We start from the raw sequence: 22,495 nt of genomic DNA, 5'->3' as shown, positions 1-22,495 counted from the left end.
GCCAGCCGAGTTACTGTTCGAATAGCGCAACTCATATACACCTTTCTGAGTGTCATTTCCTAATCTAATTCCAACAGTACCGCTTGATTTAAAACCAATACATTCCATTGCCCTTGTTTTACTCCAAACACTCCATTCAACTGCTCTTCCAAGGCTTTTGCAGTCTCTGACAGGATAACAATGCCACCGACATACCTCAAAGTTTCCATTCCTTCTCCATAAATTTTAACTGAATTTCTCCTTGGCTTGCTTTACTGTTACGGCTTTCTCAATGTACAGATTGAATAACGCTGGGATAGGCTACAACTATCTCAAGCCCTTCTCGACCACTGCTTCCCTTTCAGGCCATTCTGCACTTAAAACTGCTGTCTGTTTCCAGCAACAATTGTAAATAGGCTACCGTTCCCTACATTTTATCCCTGCTACCACTGTAATTTCAAAGAGTATATTTCAATAACCCTGTCAAAAGTTTTTCTTAAATTTACAAATGCTGTAAACGTAGATGTTGTCTTTCTTAAGTCTACCTTCAGGATCAGTATTGCCTTCTGTCTTCCTGCATTTATTCTGAGCCCAAATTGATCTTACGACTAGTTTACTTTCTCATCTCGTGCGTGTAGGAAAAGCAGCTAGCTGATGTATTTAATGTAAGCCACCAACCTTGAATGTGTACTCAGTGGCTTGTGGTACTAATCGGTAAAAACTCGCCTACATTTTGTTGCTATGGTTTTCCACGCCCTCGGAGTTATCGAAGTCCAAAAGCGATCTTCTGTTTAAAACGCCAAGGGGATTTGTCAGAATGTCTGCGGAATTGGTGCTTGCAGTTGCCTTATTTCGAAAACGATTACAATCAAACGGCGAGCTGTGAGGACAGGGCGTGAGTCGTGCTTGGGTAGCTCAGTTGGCAGAGCACTTGCCCGCGAACGGCAAAGGTCCCGAGTTCGAGTCTCGGTCCGGCACACAGTTTTAACCTGCCAGGAAGTTTCAGTGAATGAAGCAGACTTCATAACAGATTTGTACACTAGATTATTCGGGAGATCATGATCTACGGACAGACTGAAAAGCAGAAGGTATTTTTACGGTCAGATTATAGCTTCGTATAGCGTCAGATAAGCTATAGAAATTTTCTATGACATCGATATAAGCAGATTTCCCAGAGGCTACTTACCGCGAGAAGCTACTTTTAATACTCGACCTCGAGTCCCGCTTCCGTTCTGCACTGCTGCCTGCATCAACGGAAGACAGTGGGGTGAAGCGCTGTTTGCGTCGCAACACAAAAACAAACACAACTCGCGTGACGTCGACCGGCACAGTTCGCTGGCCTCAGGAAGCTACGAGCTCCGCGCATGCGCGCGGCCAAGGTTCCGACCGACGTTGGATGTTAACACCGGGTCCAAAGTGATGTGCAGTGTAGCAACTACACTACATAGAGACGTGTGTCTCAATAACGGGAAGACGTAGTCCCAAGACGTTGGCGTATTCGGAAGCATTACACCTTGCACACTTTTAATATTGGTATAACAGAATACAGCATCTCATTCTCAATGGAGAGAAGTCTTCCGAGGTAAGAGTGATTTCAGGTGTGCCGCAGGGGAGTGTAGTAGGACCGTTCCTATTCACAATATACATAAATGACCATGTGGATGACATAAGAAGTTCACTGAGGCTTTTTGCGGATGATGCTGTGGTATATCGAGAGGTTGTAACAATGGAAAATTGTACTGAAATGCAGGAGGATCTGCAGCGGAATGACGCATCGTGCACGGAATGGCAATTGGATCTCAATGTAGACAAGTGTAATGTGCTGCGAATACATAGAAAAAATGATCCTTTATAATTTAGCTACAATATAGCAGGTCAGCAACTGGAAGCAGTTTATTCCATACATTATCTGGTAGTACGCATTAGGAGTGATTTAAAATGGAATGATCGTATAAAGTTGATCGTCGGTAAAGCAGATGCCAGACTGAGATTAATTGGAGGAATCCTAAGGAAATGCAATCCGAAAACAAAGGAAGAAGGTTACAGTACGCTTGTTCGCCCACTGCTTGAATACTGTTCAGCGGTGTGGGATCCGTGCCAGATGGGGTTGATAGAAGAGATAGAGAAGATCCAACGGAGAGCAGCGCGCTTCGTTACGGGATCAATTAGTAATCGCGAAAGCGTTACGGAGATGATAGATAAACTCCAGTGGAAGACTCTGCAGGAGAGACGCTCAGTAGCTCGGTAGGGGCTTTTATTGAAGTTTCGAGAACGTACCTTCACTGAGGAGTCAAGCAGTATATTACTCCCTCCTACGTATATCTCGCGAAGAGACCATGAGGATAAAATCAGAGAGATTAGAGCCCACACAGACGCATACCGACAATCCTTCTTTCCACGAACAATACGAGAGTGGAATAGAAGGGAGAACCGATAGAGGTACTCAAGTACCTCCGCCACACACCGTCAGGTGGCTTGCGGAGTATGGATGTAGATGTAGATGTAGATTATTCCACGTTGTGTGATGTTGATTTAAGCAGCGTGGCTTCTTTGAAGTGGGATAAGGACTCAAGACATTACAAGGCTTCTTTGAAGTTAGTTGAGGGATCAAAACATTATTTTAAAAAGAGATTTCGTCATATTTTCTATAGATCATTTGCAAAACACGTTTTAAGATACGGAAAAAACAAGCTCATAGATCAATATCACAATTAATTTTTATATCTGGGAACACGCTGCACACTGACAGAAATGCAGACGCAAACGTGAAAAATATTGCTGTTTTACAATAGCAAGCATGTATGCAGTTCTGTTTCACTATAACCCTTGTTTAGTAGCCATAATTTTGCCGCATTTACATATCAGTATCGTTGAAATCTGATTTACCTTCCTTTTTCTTCATACTAATGTGTTGTAAGGTTGGGTTAGCGTTATACCAAACACAATTGTCCCTTTATCAACAAATGTTACGGCACTGCTTTAGCATTATTAAAAAGTTTATTACTAATTATTCTGAAATTAATCTCGATCATTTCAGTTTATTGTGAGAAGTATGAATTGTGCCTGCAACGTCAAAGAATGATGTAGTATGTAAGGACAGTGCAAAATATGTGCAAACGGAAAATGAATAAGAACTACAAGGGCCATTTCAAAACTTCTGCATACTGTAAGGTAGCACTGAAGAAAATTATTTATTTTTACAAAATAACTTTATTGGCCTTCAGTACTATTTCCATTCCCGGTTATGACAACTTCTCAACGTTTTGGCAACTTTTGTATTCAGGATGGAGCACATTATTAAGCTGTCTTATTACTCGGCTCAGCTCACTGAAAGCTTTATCAGAGGTATCAAAATGTTTTCCACAGAGCTGTTCCTTCAGTTTGGGAAACAAATCAGAGAGTGATGGTCTCATATCAGGACTTTATGGTGGGTGAGGAAGTATTTCCTATCCACATTTGTGGAGGGTTTCTGGCTGATAGAGCAATACGCGGCCTTGCATTACCGTACAAAATGAGGACATCAGCTGCAAGAATGCCAGGTCTTCTGTAACGAATTTTCGGGCACACAAAATTTCGCAGAAACGGTCTGCTAAGGATGTCCCCTTGGGCACACTCTTTGTACCTATGACTCCGTTCATGTCATACGCAAAGATCCTCATCAGTTTCAACTTTGATTGTTGGGGGCGGATTTTTTAAATCATGTTTTCCCATACTTATCGTTTCATTTAAGATTCTGTAAATTTGAGTGAGAGATTCTGGCTTCATATGCAGTTTCCTCAACGTCGGTCCTCTCTCAACATGTCATTAACAACTCAAAGGAGTAGTCTATTGCAGTTGATGGCCTTCCACTTCTTGGGTTGTCCTCAGTGCTTATCCGACCTTCATGGAAATGAGCTGTCCATCTTGAAACTGTGTTACCATCCTCTACGCTATTCCCACACACTTCTCTCAAAGGTTGTAAATTTCAATTGGGGTCTTTCCGCGTTGGGTTTCATTTTTGATACAGGAACTGCAGGTGGTTGCTCACGTCGGTACCAGTGATTTGTGTCAGTTTGGATCAGAAGAGATTCTCTCTGGTTTAGAGCGGCTAACAGAAGTGGTAAAGGCTGCCAGTCTTGCTTGCAAGATGAAAGCAGAGCTGACCATTTGCAGCATAGTCGTCAAGATCGATCGCGGACCTCTGGTACAGAGCCGAGTGGAGCGTCTGAATCAGAGGCTCAGACGGTTCTGCGACCGTGTAGTCTGCAGATCCTTCGACTTGGGTCAAAGGGTGGTGGGGTTTCGGGTTCCGCTGAATAGGTCAGGTGTCCATTATACGCAGCAGGCGGCTACACGGATAGCAGGGGCTCTGTGGCGTGGACTGGGCGGTTTTTTAGCTTAAAGGGTCTCGGGAAAACACAAGAAGGGCTTCAGTCACAAAGGGTGCAGGCTGAACACAGGAAGAAAGTAGATACAGGAACCACTGGTATAACAGTTGTAAATTGTCGTAGCTGTGTTAGGAAGGTACCAGAGCTCCAAGCGCTAATAGAAAGCAATGATGCTCAAATCGTTATAGGCACTGAAAACTGGCTGAAGCCGGATATAAACTCAGCCGAAATTTTTGCGAAGAACCTAACGGTGTTCCGAAAGGATAGGCTAAACACGGTTGGCGGTGGCTTTTTTTGGTGCTGTTAGAAGTGGTTTAACTTGTCGCGAAATTGAAGTAGATACTTCTTGTGAGTTTGTATGGGAAGAGCAATAAAACAGGAATAAAATAATAATTCGATCCTTTTACCGACCTCCCAATTCAGATGATACAGTTGCAGAAAGATTCAAAGAAAACTTGAGTTTGATTTCAAACGCATACCCGACTCATACGATAATAGTTGGTGGTGGCTTTAATTTACCCTCGATGTTGTTGTTGTGGTCTTCAGTCCTGAGACTGGTTTCATGCAGCCCTCCATGCAACTCTATCCTCTGCAAGCTTCTTCATCTCCCGGTACGTACTGCAGCCTACATCCTTCTGAATCTGCTTCGTGTATTCATCTCTCGGTCTCCCTCTACGATTTTTAAACTCAATGCTGCCCTCCAATTCTAAATTGGTGACCCCTTGATGCCTCAGAACATGTCCTACCAACCGATCCCTACTTCTAGCCACGTTGTGCCACAAACTCCTCTTCTCCCTAATTCTATTCAATACCTCCTCATTAGTTATGTGATCTACCCATCTAATCTTGAGCATTCTTCTGTAGCACCACATTTCGAAAGCTTCTATTATTGTCCGAACTATTTATCGTTCATGTTTCACTTCCATACATGGCTTCACTGCATACAAATACTCTCAGAAATGACTTCCTGACACTTAAATCTAAACTCGATGTTAACAAATTTCTCTTCTTCAGAAACGCTTTCCTTGCCATTGACAGTTTAAATCATGTTATATCCTCTCTACTTCAACCATCATCCGTTATTTTGCTCCCCAAATAGCAGAACTCCTTTACTACTTTAAGTGTCTCATTCCCTATTCTAATTCCCTCAGCAGCACCCGAGTTAACTCGACTACATTCCATTATCCTCGTTCTGCTTTTGTTGATGTTCATATTATATCCTCCTTTCAAGACACTGTCCATTCCGTTCAACTGCTCTTCCAAGTCCCTTGCTGTCTGTGACAGAATTACAATGTTCTTGGCGAACCTTAAAGTTTTTATTTATTCTCCTTGGATTTTAATACCTACTCCTATTTTTTCTTTTGTTTCCTTTATTGCTTGCTCAATATACAGATTGAATAACATCGGGGAGAGGCTACAACCTTGTCTTACTCCCTTCCCAACCACTGCTTCCATCTCATGTCCCTCGACTCTTATAACTGCCATCTGGTTTCGGTACAAATTGTAAATAGCCTTTCGCTCCCTGTATTTTACCCCTGCCACCTTTAGAATTTGAAAGAGAGTATTCCAGTCAACATTGTCAAAAGCTTTCTCTAAGTCTACAAATGCTAGAAACGTAGGTATGCCTTTCCTTAATCTAGCTTCTAAGATAAGTCATAGGGTCAGTATTGCCTCACGTGTTCCAATATTTCTACGGAATAGAAACTGATCTTCCCCGAGGTCGGCTTCTACCAGTTTTTCCATTCGTCTGTAAAGAATTCGAGTTAGTATTTTGCAGCCGTGACTTATTAAACTGATAGTTTTTCACATCTGTCATCATCTGCTTTCTTTGGGATTGAAATTATTATATTCTTCTTTAAGTCTGAGGGTATTTCACCCGTCTCATACATTTTGCTCACCAGATGGTAGAGTTTTGTCAGGACTGGCGCTCCCAAGGCTGTCACTAGTTCTAATGGAATGTTGTCTACTCCCGAGGCGTTGATTTGACTTTCAGTGCTCTGTCAAACCCTTCACGCAGTATCATATCTCCCATTTCATCTTCATCTACACCTATTTCTATAACATTGCTCTCACGAACATCGCCCTTGTATAGACACTCTATATACTCCTTCCACCTTTCTGCTACCCCTTCTTTTGCTTAGAACTGGGTTTCCATCTGAGCTCTTGATATTCATACAAGGTATCTTTAATTTTCCTTCAGAAGATCAAAACAAATTGCAAAACTATTTAGAAAAGATATCCGAATGGTGCGATAATTTGCAGTTGACGCTAAATAACGAAAAGTGTGAGGTCATCCACATAAGTGCTAAAAGGAATTCGTTAAACTTCGGTTACACGATGAATCAGTCTAACCTAAAAGCCGTAAATTCAACTAAATACCTGGGTATTACAATTACGAACCAGTTCAGTTGGAAGGAACACGTAGAAAGTGTTGTGGGGAAGTCTAACCGAAGACTGCGTTTAGGCTTGTCCGTCCTCTTTTAGAATACTGCTGCGCAGTGTCGGATCCTTACCAGATGGGGCTGACAGAGTATATCAAAAACGTTCAAAGAAGGGCAGCACGTTTTGCTTTATCGCGAGAGAGAGAGTGTCACAGAAATGATACAGGATTTACTGGACATCATTAAAAGAAAGGCGTTTTTCGTTGCGACGGAATCTTCTCACGAAATTTTAATCACCAGCTTTCTCTTCCGGATGCGAAAATATTTTGTTGACACCGATCTACATGGGGAGAAACGATCACCACGATAAAATAAGGTTAATCAGAGCTCGTACGCAAAGATATAGGTGTTTGACCTTTCCGCGCGCTGTACGAGATTGTAACAATAGAGAATTGTGAAGATGGTTGGATGAAGGCACTTAAATGTGATTTGCAGAGTATCCATGTAGATGTAGATGTACATGTAGATGTCACTATGTATAATCCGATCTGACTCTGTTTCACCTTCCATTTTAAAACTGAATTACTCACAACACAGCCTCGCGAATCAGCAAACACATATACAGATATCAAAAAAAGTTTTTCGTCACCCAGTTCCCAGAACTCCTGAAGACAGACGTTGACTGGGATATTGTATGACAGACACAGTCCCTTTGACTGTTCAGATACGTCGCTAAACCCGCCGAAAAATGTAAACAACCAACAGCGCCTATTAGACGGACGGGGTCCGACAGCCAATGAGTTCCAGTTATTCCACCAGGAAGGAGGTACACGGATCGTGTTGTCTGTAGTTCAACCATGCCTACACGGTAAATACCGCGGTTCGATCGCGTGCGCATTGTTACTTTGTGCCAGGAAGGGCTCTCAATAAGGAAAGTGTCCAGGCGTCTCGGACTAAACCAAAGCGATGTTGTTCGGACATGGAGGAAATACAGAGAGACAGGAACTCTCGATGACATGCCTCGCTCGGGTCGCCTTAGGGCTACTACTGCAGTGAATGACCGCTACCTACGGATTATGGCTCGGAGAAACCCTGACAGCAACGTCACCATGTTGAATAATGCTTTCCGTGCAGCCTCAGGACGTCGCCTTATGACTCAAACAGTGCGCAATAGGGTGCATGAAGCGCAATTGCACTCCCGCCGTCCATGGCAAGGTCCATCTTTGCAACCATGACACCATGCAGCGCGGAACAGATGGGCCCAGCAACATGCCGAATGGACCGCTCAGGATTGGCATCACGTTCTATTCACCGATGAGTGTCGCATATGCCTTCAAGCAGAAAACTGTCGGAGACGTGTTTGGAGGCAACCCGGTCAGGCTGAACGCCTTAGACACACGGTCCAGCGAGTGCAGCAAGGTGGAGGCTCCCTACTGTTTGGGGTGGCATTATGTGAGCCCGACGTACGCCGCTGGTGGTCATGGAAGGCGCCGTGACGGTTGTACGATACGTGAATGCCATCCTCCGACCCAGAGTGTAACCATATCGGCAGCATACTGGCGAGGCATTCGTATTCATAGACGACAATTCGCGCACCCATCGTGCACATCATGTGAATGACTTCCTCCAGGATAGCGACGTCGCTCGACAAGAGTGGCCAGCATGTTCTCTAGACATGAACCCTATCGAACATGCCCGGAATAGATTGAAAAGAGCTGTTTATGGACGACATGCCAACCGCTCTTGTAAGACTATTGTCAAACCACAATTTATAAAAGATGTTTATATTTTATTTATAGGATTAAGTATGAATAATTAATATTTGTCATGTTGGAAATAATTGTGGTAGCAGGGTCTGCACCAAAGTATTGTTGGCAAGAGAGACCGCACATTGACATAATTTTAAAAAGGGCGGGAGAGACAGCGTATGGTTACATTTTAAGAAAAGAGCGGGAAAGACCGCGCATTGATACATTTTGTAATGGTAGCACGATTGTCTGCACCAGAAAGCATTGTTGGCATCAGAGACCGCACTTTAGCGTTCGTAGGAAGTCAGTAGTAAGCGAGATGTGAAGCGAGTCGGTAGCAGGTCTGAAGCGAGAGGTTGAGAGGAGCGGTGTGCCTGCCAGCTACTAATTATGATTTACAAGAAATTATAGACGGATGTACAGAGACATCAGCTTACTATTATCATAAGAGGAACTAATACTATTGAATTAATTTTTTGAGAAACTCAAGACTACTGAAGGTGTGTTTGCGCATTGCTAGTTGTAAGATTATTGTAAAAAGTAAGTCCCATTTGAACGTTTGTAAAATCATTTCATTCAGAATATAATTAATTTTTGCCAGCAATACTGCTTTACTGATTATGATCCATCTCAAAAACCATCAATGTAAAACTTCGCAAAATTTTTTGTTTTTAAGAAAAAGTTTAACTATGGATTACGAAACTTCAGTCAAATTAATTGAAGAATAACGTCAGCTTTGCTATTAAAGAATAACGTCAGCTTTGGAAATAAATACGACCACTTATTATGAGAGCCCATCAGCAGCTAATAGAGTATAGTAAACCAGAGTAAGTATATCGATGTCGCAGTTCGATGCAGCAGTCAGATGGCGATCCAGTAACAGTAAAAAAGGTAAGGAACAGTTCTGGGTTATTGCAGGTAACGGCTGAGGGCCACGACGACGACACATTCTACGTTTCGTCGAAATAACCAGAAAATCACTTTCAATAAGCAGCAATTAAATTTATATGCAAAGAATGAAAAAGAGAATAAATTCCAAAGGGAAGATTTCATTTGTTATTATTACGCAAGAGATAGAAATCCTAAGAGGAGGTTTGATAGGTTATTGTAAAAGGGAAAGTTGCGTAACAAAAGACATATAGAGGAGACGGGAAGGCTTCGCTCTGAGGGATCTACGCCGAATCGCCGTTGAGGGTGGGAGATTCTGAACCAAAAGTGCCTTGATGAACTTGTGGATAGTATGCCACGACGAATACAGACATGCATCGATGCAAGAGGACGGGCTACTGGATATTAGTGTGTACGGAAATGTGGACCACCATCTCTGAACGTCTCGCTGTATGGTGGTTCAAAATGCAATGTGTGGTTCTCATGAGCAATAGAAAGGGCGGAAATGATGTTTATGTTGATCTCTATCCCAGTTTTGTGTACATATTCCGGAACTCTCGGAACCGAGGTGATTCAAAACTTTCTTTGATGTGTGTATGCGCACCACATTGCTCAGAACTGAGACGAATTTCAGCTTCATCACGGCACCGTAAAAGTAGAGTATGCGCTGTGTGCAGGACTTTTGAAATGATCCTCGTAATATAAACACAACTGTGAGTATAAAAGTCGCTCATGGAATAGAAAGAGTTGTGAAGAAGAAATACATCAGTCCTTTTTGAAACGTGACTTTGAGAATCTGTTTTAAATGAGACTAGTGAAGCGTATGTATTCGGCTCCTGCCGAAATCACGGTACTAATGTTGATCTCTCAGATATTCTCGCCTCTATTGATTAATAGTGCGCCTTTGAAAGTCCAGCCAATTGTTGATTCACTTTTCTTGCATGATATTTCGATAGCCAAATCAGTCGCCTTATTCTGGCGCTCCGGGCTCTGCTCTTACCCGCACTCCCTGCCTGGAACCTAGCCCGCAGCACGTGAAGAAGACGACGTGATCATTCATCGGCCACGACGTTGGGATCACAGATTGACTTAAACTTTGTACACATTTTTTAGGCCAATAAAACAACATCATGTGCAAATAATAAGGTGCACTACTCTGTCACATTCCGAGAAAATCGCAAGAGAAGTTTCACGCGTCTAGTACGTGATGGACATATTTGAGCTGGGTGACGAGTGTGCTAAGTTAGTTGAGACCAAGTGGTCAGCGTCCAAATTTCGGAAGACGAACGTGTGGGTGGCGACGTTTCCATTCCCGCTTAAACATAATTTTTAATCTATTTTTTTCATCACTGGTCATATTATTTAATTTATCCGACATTTTAGAGGTAATATAATTTTTTAAAAAAGCACATTTACTTGCACGAAGTTTTAGTGAGTTTCATGTTATTTGACTACTTACTAATTTTAATTAAATTTGATTATTAGAACAAACATATTTGTAACTATCGATAAGTAAATGAAGAAACGCATATTTCATGACAATGCCTACTTGTCAGGATTTGCGAAATCCCTTATACATGCAATCTGGCAAGGTACCCGGAACTACTTTGCACCTGGACGCTTCGAGGTGCTGACACAGACGCAGGCCCCATTTGGCAGTTAACCTGCATAGCGGTGAGACGTTGGTAATGTATCAACGACGAATAGTATAGGTGTAATTCTTTTTCAATATCACATAATTTACACTTTTACTACAAAAATGAATAATTTAGCCGGAGTTGAACCGTCGCCTGACACACGTTCATCTTATGATGCTCAAATGCTAAACACTTTTTTTACTTTTATTTTTTATTTTTGAGGGTAGGAGGATCAGTCACGGGCTGGCGGAGGCAGGGTGGGCAGGGGTCGCAACCCGCGGCCTGGCCACAATGTCTCTCCACCCTTCCTTTTCTGGGGATGTGGTCTAAGGTATGAAAGGGACATTTTTATTTCTTTTATTTTTTTCAAATTTTCGTTTGAAGTGTTTTTTGTGTCTATTTATTTTTTATTGTCTTTCATAGGTGCTAAACACAACATACAGAAACTAAAGGTGTCATTCAACTCCGTAAAAACGGCTCCTAACGCTGTCTAGATTTTAAAGAGTTGACTAGAAAAAGAAAGAAAAGAAAACGGGACCCTGCAACGATCCTGTTAGCATGTATCCAGGTCGGCTTCTCGCTAACTTAAAAACGATATGGATTTGTCTGAATACATCAGGAATGAACCTTAGTTCCTGAACGTTGAGCTTTCATTTCACTTCTCATACCCGGAACACCCCAACTAGCCGGAGGGTCCGTGAATACCGAACCGAAGTAATTGGAAAAACATGTTCTATATTTCACGTGTCGCCCTAAGATATTATGTTGCTCTTGCAATATGTACCAGACGTCTATGACGTCCTTGTCATCGGTGCGGAACAAGTAATACGTCGCCATCCCCTTTATCCAGTTTACGGCATTTGTCCTGGCGGTGGGAAAGGATGGTTTGTCAAGGAACAGTAGGCCGTCAGATTTGACCGACGTGTGCGCCGTACGCAGTAAATAAGTCAGCATTCCCTCGTTAGTAGACAACAGTCGATTGCCGTGCAACAAACCAAATGGTGCTCGTCGGAGTCGACGACCGCTCTGTCGGGGCATATCGGATGTCGACCAGATGAACAGAGTGGAGTCGTTGACGGTTCGTGAATCTGCCGTTCATCGCTACATACCACAATGCGCACACCTCTGTAGGGAGAGACGGAAGATGGACCGGTCTCCATATTCTCTGCCACTGTATCGCCGGGTACTTCTATTCGGCCACATTGCGAGATTGTTGCTGAAGGAAGCTTCGATATATGTCTTTCATTGTGGGCAGCCTGGTCTCCGGCAAACTGTCCTGAACGTAACTGTAATCGACGAAGAAGTCCCGAAGGTGTGCGAGCGGTGCCGTGATGTGGCCTACATTGACTGGTGGACAGAGTGAATGGGGAGCCACTTCGTTGATCACAGCGCCCATTAACATGAGGCGCTCGGTTCTCCAATATAGCGCACGCGCCCTGTTATTCACGTTTACGAGTCCGATGCCGCTTCCTCTCGGTGGCAGCGTCAAGATATCGTAGCGGATTTTGAAGAGGAGGTCAGCACTTACGAAATATCCGAAGGCCGACTGTAGTCTTGACGCGATCGTGGTGGACAACGGCCATATGTGTGCCACGTGACTTATTTTCGCTGACAAATAGACGTTTACATAATGTGCGCTCTGGAACATATCTACGACGCGCAGTGCATGTTGTCGTACTAATGACCGAATCTGTCGCAGTAGCCGTCGATAAATATCCGCCGCTGTACTTAGTATGTTTCCATGTAACACCACTCCCAAACACTTGAGAGTCGGGTCCTTGGTGATGGGCAGTGCTGTCCCTGGTGGGCAGTCCAGTGCCCACTTCCATACATCGGGTCTTTCGTAGATTCATGACACTACCCGCCACTTCTCCATACTGCTGAAGCCATTCGACTGCCGCCTGGGTTTCGTCTCCTGACTTGACCAAAAGAACGACGCCGTCGGCGTATGCGCAGCATTGGAAGGGTGCGGTCCGTAGTTGGACGCCTTCAGGTCGTCATCGGAGGTCGCGTAGTGCAGGTTCAAGAGCGATTGCAAATAAAATGGCCGAAACGGGGCAACAGAGTGCTGGATCGTGAAAGGTTCGGAGCTAACAGTGTTCACCAATACTCTCGAGTTCGCGCCATTATTCAACATCAATCACCTCTTCCATGACCTCCGTAGGAACACATGGTCCACTCGGTCGAAAGTGTGTAATCGAAATGCCGACATCAATGCTATGACATCCCTCTATGCCCCTACCACTGTGTGTAATTGCACCTCCCACCTACACATGTTTGATCTAAATGTATTTTATATACTGAGATTGTTCCTTCGGACATGTCCGAAAGAACAGATACCATATATAAGGCTCACCGGCCACTTGACTATCTTCTTCTGTGCGAATGCAAAAACAGTGCCCGAACTCACTCTTATGGGAATCGGAAGCGAGCAGCGTGTAATGAGTATAATGGGTGGGGCACTACGAATGTAGTGCGGGACAATACGTTGAGAATGTTTCGCGGGAGGCGTGCCAGAGATAAATCCCTGCAGTCGCGGTATCCTCTGTGTACTCGGTGGCTCAGATGGATTTGCCGGCAGGGTAGCTCAGCGTGTTCGGTCAGAGGGTTACGTGCCCTCTGTAATAAAAAAAAACTGAGTTCATCGATCAATAACGAACTTAAACGGTTGTCTTACGACGTCCGCCCCGAGCAGATGCAACGAACAAAAGCGAACAAAATGAGATTTAAAAAAAATAGATGGATAGAGCATCTGCCATGTAAGCAGGAGATCCAGGGTTCGAGTCCCGGTCGGGGCACATAGTTTCATCTGTCCCCGTTGACGTATATCAACGCCTGTAAGCAGCTAAGGGTGTTCATTTCATTATAAATGTATTTTGTCCTTTATCGCCGCTTGAATGCAAGCACGGAGGATATGTGCAAAGATTTTGTAGTCGCCATTCAATAATGTCAAAGGCCAGTAGTTTTGTGGTGTAAGACCACCACTCGGTTTTGGAACAGGTATCATGATACCCTCTGTGAACTCGCTAGGGATGCGTACGGTAGGTGTTAAGAGTTCATTGTACATCTCTACTCACGTCGGTCCCATCAGAGGAGCAAAGGTGCGATAGAACTCAAGACGGAGCCCATCCGGTCAAGGGGATCAGTTTAACGCACCACACTTTAGGGCAGCGTCCAGATAATCTACGGTGATTTCAGCCATAAGGCCGTCCACTTCAGTGGGATGCTCGTCGCTAAGCACGTCTGTCCGTCCTGCTCTGTCCAGCCAGTCCTTCGCATAGAACTGGAATAGTGGTGAGTAAAAAAACATGCAATATCCTTATGCACCGTGGCCCGCGATCCATTGGCCATTTCGACATTTCGTATAAGTGTACGTCGCCGCTGCCTTCTTTCTCTCAGTATGTAGTGTAATGACGGCCGTTCGTTGCGTGATCCATCGAGGATCCTCGCACATTAACTCCTTCCATCTTCACTGCCGTAAGACGCAGCAGTCGTGCTTAGATACGATGGACAGTCTGCTGGCGGTCGGGAGACGGTGGTTATTTCGCCAACTCACGAAGACCTGTGAAATAAAATTCGGAAGTCGCCCGTTGGCAATGTGACTCATCTTGGCCATATCGTGTGAACGTTCTGCGTAAAGCCGGTTTGACGCAGCAGAGCCACCATTTAAGCCTGGAACCGTACGAACGTTGACGCCGTTGACATTGTCGCCATGTGACTTCAACCTTCCGTAAACAGTTCTCATCCCGTAGATGGGTAACGTTGAGCTTCCATGGGCCCCTACTGATCCTTGTCTTCTGTCGTAGCAGAGCGATGGTGCAGATGTAAGCCTGGTGGTCTGTAAAGGCCGTAGGCCACACCTCGGCGTCAATCGTCGCCTTGCGTAGCCCATGTGTCACATACACCCTGTCTAGTCAACTAGCTGAGTGGCTTGTTAAGAGCGGATATTCGCGTCATTTCACAGATGTCATGCATTGCAAGATCCCGGACGAGCGTCTATAGCACCGGGACGGCCGGGGTGGCCGAGCGGTTCTAGGCGCTACAGTGTGGAACCGCGCGACCGCTACGGTCGCAGGTTCGAATCCTGCCTCAGGCATGGATGTGTGTGATGTCCTTAGGTTAGTTAGGTTTAAATAGTTCTCAGAGCCATTTGAACCATATGAACCAAATCTGTGAGCCCAAAGTTGTGATATACTGCCAATCTGTTAATATCATCGAGTCCTTAACATAATTTGCCTACTTCCACATGTATTACTCAGAAACGACGTATTCACGAAGCTATGGTATCTTCTTCTTGACTTAATGTGGCGACCATGTAGATCGGCTAAGTTAAATAAGGAAGTAAATACACATTAAAATGTTTAGGCAGTGAATTCATTCCAGCACAATGACAGTCTACATTCAAAATATATCAAATCAGTATTCATCACTTGTACAAGACCCCATAAAATTAGCTAGGGTTCAAAAACTGTTCAAATGGCTCAGAGCACTATGCGACTTAAATTCTGAGGTCATCAGTCGCCTAGAACTTAGAACTACTTAAACCTAGCTAACCTAAGGACATCACACACATTCATGCCCGAGGCAGGATTCGAACCTGCGACCGCAGCGGTCGCTCGATTCCAGACTGAAGCGCCTAGAACCGCTCGGCTACACAGGCCGGCAGTTAGCGAGGGATCGAACCCAGTATCTTTATCTCGCTCATTAATTATAGGATATGTTTGCCACCTTTTTGCAAACACTCTGTTTCCTCTTATTACCCAAACATGTTTCAGCACCTCTGTGCCTACATCAGTGGGTTTTCGCTTATTGAAAACTGTAATAAGTGAACATATTTTAGCTTGAAACTGATTTAACAAAGTGAGGCGTAATGAAAGCTTTTGTTCGTTTTGTTTTTACCATGATTTTACATTATATATTTTTGCAGGTCCAAAGTACGGTGTTCTGCACTGATATTTTGTCATCTCCAAACATTTACATCGTTTGGTTTGCAGATGACAAGCTATCAGTGCAGGACACCATACAGATGGTCCTGCAAAATCATATAATCTAAAATCACGGGTAAGCAGCTCGTAGTCATGCGGTCGCGTTCTCGCTTCCCACGCCCGGGTTCCCGGGTTCGATTCCCGGCGGCGTCAGGGATTTTCTCTGCCTCGTGATGACTGAGTGTTGTGTGATGTCCTTAGGTTAGTTAGTTTTAAGTAGTTCTAAGTTCTAGGGGACTGATGACCATAGCTGTTAAGTCCCATAGTGCTCAGAGCCATTTGAACCATTTTTTAAAATCACGGTAAGAAGCAAAACGAACAAAAATTTTTCTTTAGGCTTCACTTTGTTTAGTCAGGTACAATCTAAAATACGCTCACTTTTTACAGTTTTCAATGAACAAAAATTCACTGATGAGAGCACAGAGGTGCTAAAACATGTTTGGGTAAAAAGAAAAAACAGTGTGGTTTCCAAAAGGCGGCACCCATATCCTATAACTTAACTGCAAACCCGGAAAGAAAGGACAAGAGCTGCAGATCCAAAAGATGAATATCACTTACTAATGTTGATGAAAGCTCTTATTCCTCAAGGTTTGTAAATCACATCGTGTGCTTCAGTCCATTACATTCTTCTATGATTACAGCGTAGTCAAAGTCCGGGTTTTCCTGGACATTCCAGATTTCAGATGAAAGAAATCGGTGTCTCGCAAAATACTTTCGGGACAGCAGTTTGTCCCGGATTTCAGATAAATATTTTCTCCAGATTGTTCCGCGGATCTATATTTCAACTCCACCTAAATAACGAAAGTTTCTGCTATCGCTGCTGACTGAGTCGTTTAAGGAATATTATTATCTAGTAACTTTGCTCAGTTTCCATTATGGTTCCTAATCGCATCTCTGTTTAAGCTTTGCAGTAGCGTGATACTCTGTTTATTTGTGTGATTCGTACCGCGGTTAATTCGTTGTTTAAGTGTTTGATATTTTCATGTGAACTCGAAATGCCGCACGCGGTCTAAGGCGTCTTGTCACGGTTCGCGAGGCTCCCCCCTTCGGAGGGTCGAGTCCTCCTGCGGGCATGGGTGTGTGTGTTGTCCTTAGCGTAAGTTAGTTTAAGCTAGATTGAGTAGTGCGTAAGCTTAGCGATCGATGACCTCAGCAGTTTGGTCCGATAAGGCCTTACCACAAATTTACAATTTCTAAATGCCAATGAGGAAGTGTTAATTGCAAGAAAAATATCCAGAAAAATAGTTCTTCATGAAACGAAGATGAATGTGTAATTTGTGTTATGTTTTCATTACACATGAGAGAAGACCAGATGTTAAGGATTATTTAGATAGCGTACAGCATAAATCAAATGTGTACTATACAACCACTTAGAAAAAAGAAATGGACAAATTTCATATTCATTTAACCAGGGAAAATTAGTAACAGCAATTCAATTAGCAATGTGAAGTCAGCCAGTTCAACATAAAATGTTCTAGGCTAGGCTCCAAATTTCGTGATGAGTCCAAAGCAGAAAAAAATATGACATTGGTCAGAACAAAATCAACAGCAGTTGAGAGATCAGTGTTGGCGGTCTGTTATTTTGGTATAGCTACAGACGCTAGAAGTCACAAACCTAAGAAAATATTTGCAATAATTGTTCATTATTTTATACCGAAAAAAGGCGTTCGAGTAAAATTACTTAAATTAACTGCCCTGTCAAATGAAACTGCCTTTGTAATTGGTACAATTGGGTGACTGTCCTAGAGGAAAAGAAAACTGATAAAAGTAAGCGCATAGAGTTTTGCGGTAACTGTGCCAATACTAATTTTGGAGGAGTACAGCGCGCTGGTACAAACAACGTGTTCGCGAAACAGAGAAGTTAAGTAAACGAAAATCTTGTAGGGGCTGGCTGCCCCGCTTACTTAGGATGCTGCAAAGGCAGCCGCTGGCGTGATGAATGTTGACGTGGTAACATTTGTAATTATGCGTTTCAATTACTTCTCCATATACACAGTACTAAGCGTCTAAAATAATTTTGAGAGAAGTATCCCGGGTTATCGTGGTTTCTGCTTCCAAAATTACGTTCATTTTTAGTCATTTTAAGAGAAATGTCCCAGTCTGTCAGACAGAAATTGTGGTAACACTAATGCTGTCCACTCTTCAGATTTCAGAAGTTAATAAGTACACTACAGCCTGCAGGTACCTGCCACTCGTGCATACCAGAGCTGAACCTTCTCGAAGAGTTCGCTTGTTGCGAGAATGGAACAGCTCGAGTGTACTTACTCAGTGAGATGGTGCGGTTCGTAACAGCGCAGCACACCTGCTCGACAAATACACTGGGGGAACTACGTATATGGGAGGGTTCGTGCTGCGTGTGTGATGTGCTCCCTTCCGGCTGTCAATAGGTTTGTATGGGGGGAGGGGGGAGGGGGAATGAGGGGAGGTGAGAGGAAGGGGCGTCATCCCCCTTCTGAAGTACAGCACAGCGAGCACGACTTCTGCATGGCAAGGAAGGACGGAGCTTTCAACCCGTTTACGCCGCAGCCTCGCTGCCTGCCGTCAGCATTCCCAGTGCAGCTGTGCACATCATCATCGCTAGCTGAGTGCGTTATTTGCAGCGGTCCGAACGCAAAAAATTTATCCTCTGCACCGCCTGACAAAACAGTTGCTACAAAAAAAAACGGTTATTGGCAAGGAGAAAAAAGAGAAGGAATGAGCAGCACCGTTCGAACGCAGAACGTCAACATCGTAGATACTTTCACTTGTTCTAACAGCAGCTCAAAAGCTTCCCATCGGGCTTTTCCAGACAGTTACGAATGTCGCAACCAGTTTTCCAATTTATTTTAAATATTACTGAATCAGAATAGTTAAAAATATTATGATGATTCGACTCAGCATTATCAAAGCGATTCATATACCTAATCAGTTAATATTCCGCCAGCATTTATATACATCTGCTTCATGTACTACAGATGCTACTTGTAGATTTTCATAAAGAAAAAGGTAAATTAAGTAAAACAGAGGAACTAATTTCCAAAAATTGTTACACCTGATATTGTGCATCATGAAGCGGTTGTTATGATCTTCACACTCCCAGCCCCTGATAATGCTGCATCTAAAAATGACAGAAATAAGTGTCTTAGTGATTAAAATTGTTCTGGGTATTATGCCGCGTCATTGCTAAAAAGTAACAACAATAATAAACTAAAACCGATGTTTCGGCCGAATTGCAACGGCCTTCCTCAGGGCACGATTGGTTTTGCATGGGGATAGGTGCTTCTACTTATTATAGACTATCGATGTCTAACGTCACTGTTGTAAAACTTTTAATTGGCCCTCTAATATGATTGGCTAGTCATGACGTAAGGGAAGATGGAAGGAAAGAGGCTATTCGTGGATGTCCATGTCGTCAACGATTGGTAGCTGTCCGCCAATCAGCGTTCGGCTTCTGGTAGGCAAGTTTTCCTCCTGGTGTGCGCGGAAGTGGACTGACAGTTGCTCTACAGCTGTTTATGCAGATACGTCCGTGTCCCGTGTAGCTTCTGCCCCGCGACCGCTCGCAGCGCATTGGACTGTTTAAAATCATTACTTGTAGTTCTTATTCTTGAAATTATTTCCTAACCTCACTACAGACACTACTGCCTGCGTATGATGCTTTCATTAGTAGGGTAACTGTCTTCATATAATGTTTTAATTAGTTGGATACCGGGAAATGCATCCAGTCTACAAAGGCGATTGCTTACAATACAGTCATGCGACCCATCGTAGAACATTGCTTGTGTGTCGGATTCATACCAAATAGGACTATTAGCAGGTACTGAATCTATACATAGCACCAAAGGTCACATGTTCGTCTGATCCATGGGAGAGCGATCAAAAATACAGAAATATTTGAGCTGGCAAATGTTTGAAGATAGACACCAATTGCCTCATGAATGACTGTTAGGAAGTTTCAAGTAAACATTAAGTCAGGGGTGTAGAAATATACTACAGCCCCCTACGAAACTCTCTTGAAGGGATCGGGAAGACAAAATTAAACCAACAACAAGGTTGCACAGAGGCAGTCATTTTCCTGCGCTTCATGCACGAATGGCTCATGTGGTTCAAATGGCTCCGAGCACTATCGGACTTAACATCTATCGTCATCAGTCCACTAGAACTTAGAACTACTTAAACCTAACCAACATAAGGACATCACACAACACCCAGTCATCACGAGGCAGAGAAAATCCCTGACCCTGCCGGGAAAAGAACCCGGGAACCCGGGCGCGGGAATCATGCACGAATGGAATGGAAAGAATTATAAACGTGATACAGTAGGAAGCACCCTCTGTCATGTGCCCCAGGGTGGTATGGAGAGCATGGATATATATGCAGATGTTGTTGTACGATGTGCAAATATTTGTGGAAACGAGGAGCAGCCCGCTAAACAACGGTACTGCAAGCGTTACCTTGGAGCAACCATCACTGCTCAAGTGTCATGGCAGGCAGCCAGACCGAGCGAGATGTGAGCAGTGAGGTTGTAGAATAAATGCACCCTAAGGGGAGTAAAGTGAAAAGGGTAAGTTAAGTAAAAGGTAAAGCTGCCCTCGACACGAAGATTGGTTTGAACACAGCAGTGCTTTACCAGACGTAATACATTGTAATTCTGTCAGAGGCAGCAAAGGACTTGGAAGAGCAGTTGAACGGAATGGATAGTGTCTTGAAGGGAGGATGTAAGATGAACATCAACTAAGCCAAATCGAGGATAATGGAATGTAGTCGAATTAAATCGGGTGATGCTGAGGGAATTAGATTAGGATATGAGAGACTTCAAGTAGTAAAGAAGTTTTGCTATTTGGGGAGCAAAATAACTGATGATGGTCGAAGTAGAGAGGATATAAAATATGGACTGGCAATGGCAAGAAAAGCATTTCTGAAGAAGAGAAATTTGTTAACATCGAGTATAGATTTAAGTGTCAGGAAGTCGTCTCTGAAAGTATTTGTATGGAGTGTAGCCAAGTATGGAAGTGAAACATGGATGATAAATAGTTAGGACAAGAAGAGAATAGAAGCTTTCGAAATGTGGTGCTACAGAAGAATGCTGAAGATTAGATGGGTAGATCACATAACTAATGAGGAGGTATTGAATAGAATTGGGGAGGAGTTTGTGGCACAACTTGACTAGAAGGAGTGATCGGTTGGTAGGACATGTTCTGAGGCATCAAGGGATCACCAATTTAGTACTGGAGGGCAGGATGGAGGGTAAAAATCGTAGAGGGAGACCAAGAGATGAATACACTAAGCAGATTCAGAAGGATGTAGGCTGCAGTAGTTACTGGGAGATGAAGAAGCTTGCACAGGATAGAGTAGCATGGAGAGCTGCATCAAACTAGTCTCAGGACTGAAGACCACAACAACAACAACAACAATACTGTTGTAGAGGATAACCTTTTACCTTGCTCTATCCTTTGAACTAACTTACTCAGATAGCTATAGGGAGACCTACAGTTTAACACAGATACCATATCATGGTGCAACTTAGCAGTTCTCACATACACATATCACTCACAGAGATAAATGAAGCGATAAGTGATGGAGAAGATCAACCACTAAAAAACTACATATTTCGGTTTCTCAGACGACGTTTGCGACAATGTTGCTAATGTAAATTGAGGAAGTTAATTTGAAAATGTTTGTAACACACTCATAGGGAGTAACTGTGCTGTCAAATGATTTGCGTGTGAAAACCGAACATTTGTAGGGAAACAGTTTCGTTATAATATGGGCTTTACTAGAAGATGAAAATGTTTTATTTTGGGAAATACAGTTTATGTATATACTTCTGAAAAAATTGCGGTACTTCGTTGATGTAAAGTTATCAATTTCATATTTTATTAACATTTCAAAAACATTGCAACTTAACCCGATACTTTGCCAAAAAGTGAGCGCCTAGTGAAAATAAGTTTTGTCAAAATTTTATGATGAATCCAAATTCATAAATTTTATTATAAAATCATTTTTTATATTGTAAAACTCTTATTACGTGCATCAAAGAAGACGTGTTGAAAAGTATTTCAATGTCTCAGTGAGTGTCACAAGTATACTTATGTGCTGGCAGATATGTGGTAAGGAGAGAGTTAACTGGGAATAGCAGTGCAATAAAAGTTGAACATTTGAACTGGATTATCTTGTGACGAAATGTTTGATAATAATACTGTGGTTGCTAAAATTATGTGATGCAATTAATAATGAATAAATTCACTATGTTTCTCTCTGTAAATTAATTTTTTCAGAAGGTGAATCTTTGTTCTACAATCAGTTTTCCAGTTTCCTAAAAAAAAATAATTTCATATAAACATCATTAAATATTTTTGAGTTCATACAAGACATTAATCTTGTATGTAATGTTAATTTTATGAGCAAATGAAGGAGTAGGAAGTTACAATTACTGGCTTATAGTCAAGATTAATTTTGCATTAAAGCGGATATTCATTTTATACCACAATTTTTCAATGCAATGACAACAAGTGTAGTAGTATTAATACG

The 22,495-nt window shown here is 42.9% G+C and overlaps 1 protein-coding gene across 2 annotated transcripts in view; it reads right to left on the bottom strand.

The window, feature by feature from the left end:
* LOC126272262 (hydroxylysine kinase) overlaps positions 1–18,301 on the bottom strand; it is a 215,773-nt gene extending 197,472 nt beyond the window's left edge. Inside the window, exon 1 of one of the 2 annotated variants that reach the window (XM_049974996.1) lies at positions 18,251–18,301. The gene's annotated coding sequence lies outside the window, so the exon portion shown is untranslated. Of the gene's footprint in view, positions 1–1,165; positions 1,240–18,250 lie in introns of those variants that run through there. The other variant, XM_049974997.1, reaches the window with a different exon arrangement.
* Positions 18,302–22,495: the final 4,194 nt, after the last annotated feature.

The sequence above is a fragment of the Schistocerca gregaria genome, chromosome 5, assembly GCF_023897955.1.
Source record: "Schistocerca gregaria isolate iqSchGreg1 chromosome 5, iqSchGreg1.2, whole genome shotgun sequence".
NCBI lineage: Eukaryota > Metazoa > Arthropoda > Insecta > Orthoptera > Acrididae > Schistocerca > Schistocerca gregaria.
This window is presented reverse-complemented; position numbering and strand designations above follow the sequence as displayed.